This window comes from Chiloscyllium punctatum, chromosome 36 (genome assembly GCF_047496795.1).
Source record: "Chiloscyllium punctatum isolate Juve2018m chromosome 36, sChiPun1.3, whole genome shotgun sequence".
Classification (NCBI taxonomy): domain Eukaryota; kingdom Metazoa; phylum Chordata; class Chondrichthyes; order Orectolobiformes; family Hemiscylliidae; genus Chiloscyllium; species Chiloscyllium punctatum.
The window spans coordinates 73,007,601-73,014,493 of record NC_092774.1 but is presented as its reverse complement, the minus strand read 5'-3'; the positions used below and the strand labels follow the sequence as shown (position 1 = coordinate 73,014,493).

At 48.3% G+C, this 6,893-nt stretch overlaps 1 non-coding gene across 1 annotated transcript; it reads left to right on the top strand.

The window, feature by feature from the left end:
- Positions 1-1,279: 1,279 nt before the first annotated feature.
- trnae-uuc (transfer RNA glutamic acid (anticodon UUC)) lies at positions 1,280-1,351 on the top strand. The gene has a single exon. It is a non-coding gene; the product is annotated as a tRNA-Glu (tRNA).
- Positions 1,352-6,893: the final 5,542 nt, after the last annotated feature.

Genomic DNA, 6,893 nt, shown 5'->3' with positions numbered 1-6,893 from the left:
ATGCGCACATTTCACTTTCTCCAACTCACTGCCGCAACCTCTGCGTCTCCTGGGAGTGGAAAGGGAACAAACACCGAAACCCAGTCTCAGCTTTGTAAATCTTCAAGACATGGGAAAACTGTTCGTCCCTTCGAATCTTCCATCCTGAGCTGACAGCGTTGATTTTAAATGGCTGTCCAGTCAGTGCCGATTCGTTTTGGCTGAAAAAATCTTCCTTATCTCATCCCAGCATTTCTTGCCACAGAGAACTGTGCGGCAGAGTTCATGTATATATTTCCTTGTATGGTATTTTGTAAAAAACATTCGTTTGTTGGTTGTTTGTATAGGGTATTTCAGGTTCATTAGGGCTGTTCAAGTGTGTTGGTAGGTTTGTGGGCTGCCATGATGCTGAGAAGATCGAGTTGTCTGGACATCATTTCACAGATGTCTTTAATGTAAAGTAATGTGGCTAGGGTTTCTGCAGACGTTGTGTCTGCTTGTGTCAGTTTGTTGATGTGAAATCCGCACACTGGGTTTATTGGGTCGGCAAAAGTGAGGACTGCAGATGCTGGAAACCAGAGTTGAAATCAGAGTGGTGCTGGAAAAGCACAGCAGGTCAGACAGCTTCCAAGGAGGAGAAAAATCGACGATTCAGGCAAAAGCCCTTCATCAGGAATAGAGGCAGGATGCCTCCAGGGTAGAGAGATAAATTGGGGGTTGCTTGGCCGAAGGTAGTAAAGAGTACATTAGGTGAATGGGGGTGCGGATGGAGGTGACAGATCAGAGAGGAGGGTGGAGCGGATAGGTGGGAAGGGAGATTGGCAGGTAGGACAGGTCATGAGGACAGCGCTGAGCTGGAAGGTTGGAATTGAGGTAAGATGGGGAAGGGGAAATGAGGAAACTGGTGAAGTCCGCATTGATGGCCTGGGGTTGAATTTATCCGAGGGGGAAGATGTGGCGCTCACCCTCCAGGCATCGGGTGGGGAGGGAACGGCGATGGAGGAGGCCCAGGACCTGCATGTCCTCGGCTGTGTGGGAGTGGGGGGTTTGAAATGTTGTTCCAGAGGGCGCTGGGGTTGATTGGTGCGGGTGTGCTGGAGACGTTCGCTCAAGCGCTGTGACTTGACTCTGCGAGGAGTCTCCTATCTCCCCAATGGAGGGGAGACCGCATCAGGAGCAAGAGATACAAGAAATGACATTGTTGGATGCACAGGTGAATGCCTTCTCACGACCGTGGCCTGGATTCGATTTCCGGGCAGGAAAGAAATCTTCAGTAGAGGTGTCAACAGCTAACCGCAGCTCCCTGGTGGTCTAGTGGTTAGGATTCGGCGTTTTCACCGCCGCTGCCCGGGTTCGATTCCCGGTCAGGGAAGCAATTTTCATGGGAGTTGTAGGTTGCCCGTTCTTCTTAAATGCGCTGCACGGTTATTTTTTGATCTTCGTAGTTCCAGGGCGCTGCAGTGTGTCGTGGCTCGTTGAAGTCCTGTTCTGATTCAGATTTGTTTGTATGTGTAGGGATGATTGCTTCAGTCGTTAAGTTCTTGGTTCGCGTGCATTGTTTTCCTGTAGATCCTGTTTTGAATTTACCATTGACTGTTCGCTCTTGTGTGACATCTAGAAATGGCACTTTGTTATTGTTCTCCTCTTTTGTGAATTTTATGCCAGTAAGGATATTGTTAATGGTGTTGTAGGTTTCCTCTAATTTGTTTCATTTTTTGATGACAAAAGTGTCATCGCTGTAGCGGACCCAAAGTTTGGGTTGGATCGTTGAAAGGGCTGTTTGTTCGAGTCTCTGCATTACTGCTTCTGCTAGGAATCCTGACACTGGTGGTTTCATGGGTGTTTCTTTGATTTGTTTGTAGGGCTTGTTATTGAATATGAAGTGGGTGGTAAGGCACAGTTCCACGAGGTTGACAGTGCTATCTTTGCTGATGAAGTTGATGCTGTGTTGGTGTCTTTGGTTGTTCGAGTCGTGTCTTCAGTTTTCTTTGGCCACGTTGATGTTAATGGATGTGAACAGGGCTGTTATGTCAAAGGACAGCATTATTCCATCCTCTTCTATCTTAGTGTCTTTGGTGTTCAGGAATTCTTGGACGGAGTAAATGGAGTGGTGTGAATCTTCGACTTGGTGTTTTAGTCTTCAGTGGAGGCCTTTGACTAGTCTGTATATTGCTGTTCCAAGTAGTGAGACTTTGGCGTGAGGGGCCTCCTGAATTGAATTGGAGGAGAACAACAACGAAGTGCCATTCCTAGATGTCACAGTAGAGCGAACAGTCAATGGGGAATTTCAAACTAGCATCTACAGAAAAACAACACACACAAACCAAATACGTAACTGCAGAAGCAATCATCCCAACACCAACAAACGAGGCTGCAATGACATTATTTCAACGAGCCACTACACACTGCAACACAGCGAAATTATGAAGAACAGAAGAGAAATACGTATGTAGTGTATTTAACGAGAACAGGTACCCAAGAAAACCAGTCCGCCGATTTCTCATTGATGCTTCCAAGCTGACTCTCAAAAATTCGGTTTGTTCCTCCATTCTTTCCTGTTTGTTTTTTTGTGGGTTTTGAAAGCTTTCCCAATCCTCTGACTGAGTATTGGAGTTGGGAAGTTTTGTTGTGGCTGTAGAGGACATTGGTTGGACCACTTTTGGAATATTGTATGTAATTCTGGTCTCCCTCCTATCAGAAGGATATTGTGAAATTTGAAATTGTTCTGAAGCACCAAATGGTCCACAGAGGTGACGAGGACCTTCTGCTTCCCTGAGTGTGGGAAGGCCTTCAGTGATTCCTCTGTACTGCTGACGCACCAGTTGGTCCACACCGGGGAAAGCTGTTCTCTGGCCCCAAGTGCGAGATGGCCTTCAGCAGTTCTTCCCACCTGCTGAGACACCAGTGGGTCCACACTGAGGAGAGGCCGTTCTTCTGCCCCGAGTGCAGGGAGGGCTTTGCTCTTTCTTCCGACCTACTGGCCCATTGGTTGGTCCATATGGGGGAGAGATCGTTCAGTTGCCTTAAGGGCAGGAAGGCCTTCAGCAATTCCTCAGCCCTGCGGAGACACTAGTCCGTCCAAACCGGGGAGAAGCCGTTCTCCTTCCCGAGTGTCGGAAGAGCTTTACCCGCTCCTCCACACTGCTGAAGAACCAGCTGATCCACCCGGAGGTGGGTCCGGAGGGTGTTGGCGGAGGGGTTGGGGCCATTCTGCTGCCCTGAGTGCGGGAAGCCCTTCAGCAGTTCCTCCGCCCTGCTGAAGCACCAGTGTGTCCACAATGGGGAGAGGCCCTTCAGCTCGCCCGAATGTGGAAAGAGGTTCATATTTTCCTGCAACTGTCGGAAGCACCAGCAGGGGCACCAACGCTCCCAGCAACCAGATCCCACCAGTGACGCTGCCTTGGGTCACCCCCCAGGGCTCAACATCCTGCCAGTCCTGACAGTTGGTGCAGTGGGAGAATAGGTGAGCTGTTTTTGTTTTCTGCTGGACTGCAATTGCCTCCCCTACACACCACAACCATAACCCCATGGTGGTTCAGGGATTGCACTGCTGTCTCATGGCACCAAGAACCCAGGAATAATTCCACCCTTCGGGGTCTGTGTGCAATTTAGGGAGGGTAGGAAAATGGATCTGACTGGGTTACTCTTCGGAAGATCAGTGCAGATGTGTTGGGCTGAAGGACCTGTTTCCACATTGTAGGAGTTCAACCATACGATGAGCTTTTCTTTCAGTGGACACTGCTGCTCAATGAGCCCGGGACTCCACATTGCCAAATGAAATGATCCAGAGAAACCTAAGACCGCAAGACCATCGGAGCAGAAGTTAAGCCATTCGGCCCGTCGAGTCTACTCTGTCATTCGTTAGTGACAAATGTAGTGCAGATGAGATTAGCTTCCGTGTGAAACAGGCCATTTGTCCCAACAAGTCCACACCGACCCTCCGAAGAGTAACCCATCCAGACCCATTTCCCTCTGACTAATGTACCTACCTCTACGGGCAAGGAAGCATGGCCAAAGACCTGCACATGTTTGGTTTATGGAAGAAAACAGGATCACCCAGAGAAAACCCACGCAAACTCTGGGAGAAAGTGCAAACTCCTCACATCCAGTCACCAAAGGCTGCAATCAAACCTGGGCCCCCGGCACCGTGAGGCTGCAGTGGTATCCACTGAGCCACTACATACTGCAAGCCGAAGCTGGCAAGCAGCAGTTTGGGAGAATACAGCAAGCCAGGCAGCCCAAGATTGTGGAGTAGTCAGCGTTTTGGGTATTAACCCTTCTTCCGGACTGAAAAGTTGACTTCTCTGTGAGAAATGATTTACGGGAATGTTAGAACATAGAACATAGAACATAGAACAATACAGCAGAACAGGCCCTTCGGCCCACGATGTTGTGCCGAACTTCTATCCTAGATTAAGCACCCATCCATGTACCTATCGAAATGCCGCTTAAAGGTCGCCAATGAATCTGACTATACCACTCCCTCGGGCAGCGCATTCCATGCCCCCACCACTCTCTGGGTAAAGAACCCACCCCTGACATCTCCCCTATACCTTCCATCCTTCACCTTAAATTTATGTCCCCTTGTCACACTCTGTTGTACCCGGGGAAAAAGTTTCTGACTGTCTACTCTATCTATTCCTCTGATCATCTTATAAACCTCGATCAAGTCACCCCTTATCCTTCGCCGTTCCAACGAGAAAAGGCTGAGAACTCTCAACCTATCCTCGTACGACCTACTCTCCATTCCAGGCAACATCCTGGTAAATCTTCTCTGCACCCTCTCCAAAGCTTCCACATCTTTCCTAAAGTGAGGCGACCAGAACTGCACACAGTACTCCAAATGTGGCCTAACCAAAGTCCTGTACAGCTGCAACATCACCTCACGACTCTTGAATTCAATCCCTCTGCTAATGAACGATAATACTCCATAGGCCTTCTTACAAACTCTATCCACCTGAGTGGCAACCTTCAAAGATCTATGTACATAGACCCCAAGATCCCTCTGTTCTTCCACCTGACCAGGAACCCTACCATTAACCCTGTATTCCGCATTCTTATTTGTTCTTCCAAAATGGACAACCTCACACTTGGCAGGGTTGAACTCCATCTGCCACTCCTCAGCCCAGCTCTGCATCATATCTAAGTCCCTCTGCAGCCGACAACAGCCCTCCTCACTGTCCACAACTCCACCTATCTTTGTATCATCTGCAAATTTACTGACCCACCCTTCGACTCCCTCCTCTAAGTCATTAATAAAAATTACAAACAGCAGAGGACCCAGAACTGATCCCTGCGGAACTCCACTTGTAACTGGATTCCATGCTGAATATTTACCATCTACCACCACTCTCTGACTTCGACCGGTTAGCCAGTTTTCTATCCAATTGGCCAAATTTCCCTCTATCCCATGCCTCCTGACTTTCCGCATAAGCCTACCATGGGGAACCTTATCAAATGCCTTACTAAAATCCATGTACACTACATCCACTGCTCTACCCTCATCCACATGCTTGGTCACCTCCTCGAAGAATTCAATAAGACTTGTAAGGCAAGACCTACCCTTCACAAATCCGTGCTGGCTGTCCCTAATCAAGCAGTGTCTTTCCAGATACTCGTAAATCCTATCCCTCAGTACCCTTTCCATTACTTTGCCTACCACAGAAGTAAGGCTAACTGGCCTGTAATTCCCGGGGTTATCCCTATTCCCTTTTTTGAACAGGGGCACAACATTCGCTACTCTCCAGTCCCCTGGTACCACCCCAGTTGCCAGTGAAGACGAGAAGATCATTGCCAACGGTACTGCAATTTCCTCTCTTGCTTCCCACATAATCCTAGGATATATCCCGTCAGGCCCGGGGGACTTGTCTATCCTCAAGTTGTTCAAAATGTCCAACACATCTTCCTTCCTAACAGGTATCTCTTCTAGCTTATCAGTCCGTTTCACACTCTCCTCTTCAACAATACGGTCCCTCTCGTTCGTAAATACTGAAGAGAAGTACTTGTTCAAGACCTCTCCTATCTCTTCCGACTCAATACACAGTCTCCCACCACTGTCCTTGATCGGACCTACCCTCGTTCTCGTCATTCTCAGGTTTCTCACATACGCATAGAATGCCTTGGGGTTATCCTTGATCCTATCCGCCAGGGATTTTTCATGCCCTCTCTTAGCTCTCCTAATCCCTTTCTTCAGGTCCCTTCTGGCTATCCTGTATCCCTCCACTGCTCTGTCTGAACCTTGTTTCCTCAACCTTATGTAAGCCTCCTTCTTCCTCTTTACTAGACATTCAACCTCCCTCGTCAACCAAGGCTCCCTCACACGACCATTTCTTTCCTGCCTGATCGGTACATACATATCAAGGACACGTCGTATCTGCTCCTTGAAAAAGTCCCACATTTCCACCACATCCTTCCCTGACAGCCTATGCTCCCAATGTTGTAGGAGGTTGGAGGATTTGAGCTACAGGGAGAGGCTGAATAGGCTGGGGCTGTTTTCACTGGACCATCAGAGGCAGAAGAGTGACCTAATAGACGTTACAAATTCATGGGAGGAATGGACAGTGTAATAGACAAGGCCTTTTCCCTGGGATGGGGGAGCCCAGAACTAGAGGGCAGAGGTTTAGGGTAAGAGGCAAAATATATTAAATGGACAACTTCTTCATGCAGTGGGTAGTACATATATGAAATGAGCTGCCAGAGTATATGGGTCAGGTGCTGTAAAATGGGACTAGATTAATTTAGGATATCAGGCCAGCATGGACAAGTTGGACCGAAGGGTCTGTTTCCACGCTGTACGTGTCTCTGACTACTGGTCCTGATGTAACTTTAAAATATAGTCCAAGTAACTTTGAATCGTTCAATCTTGTTGAGCTCACCTCCTGAAAAGTTTCAGATGAATCCCTCTGAGAGATACT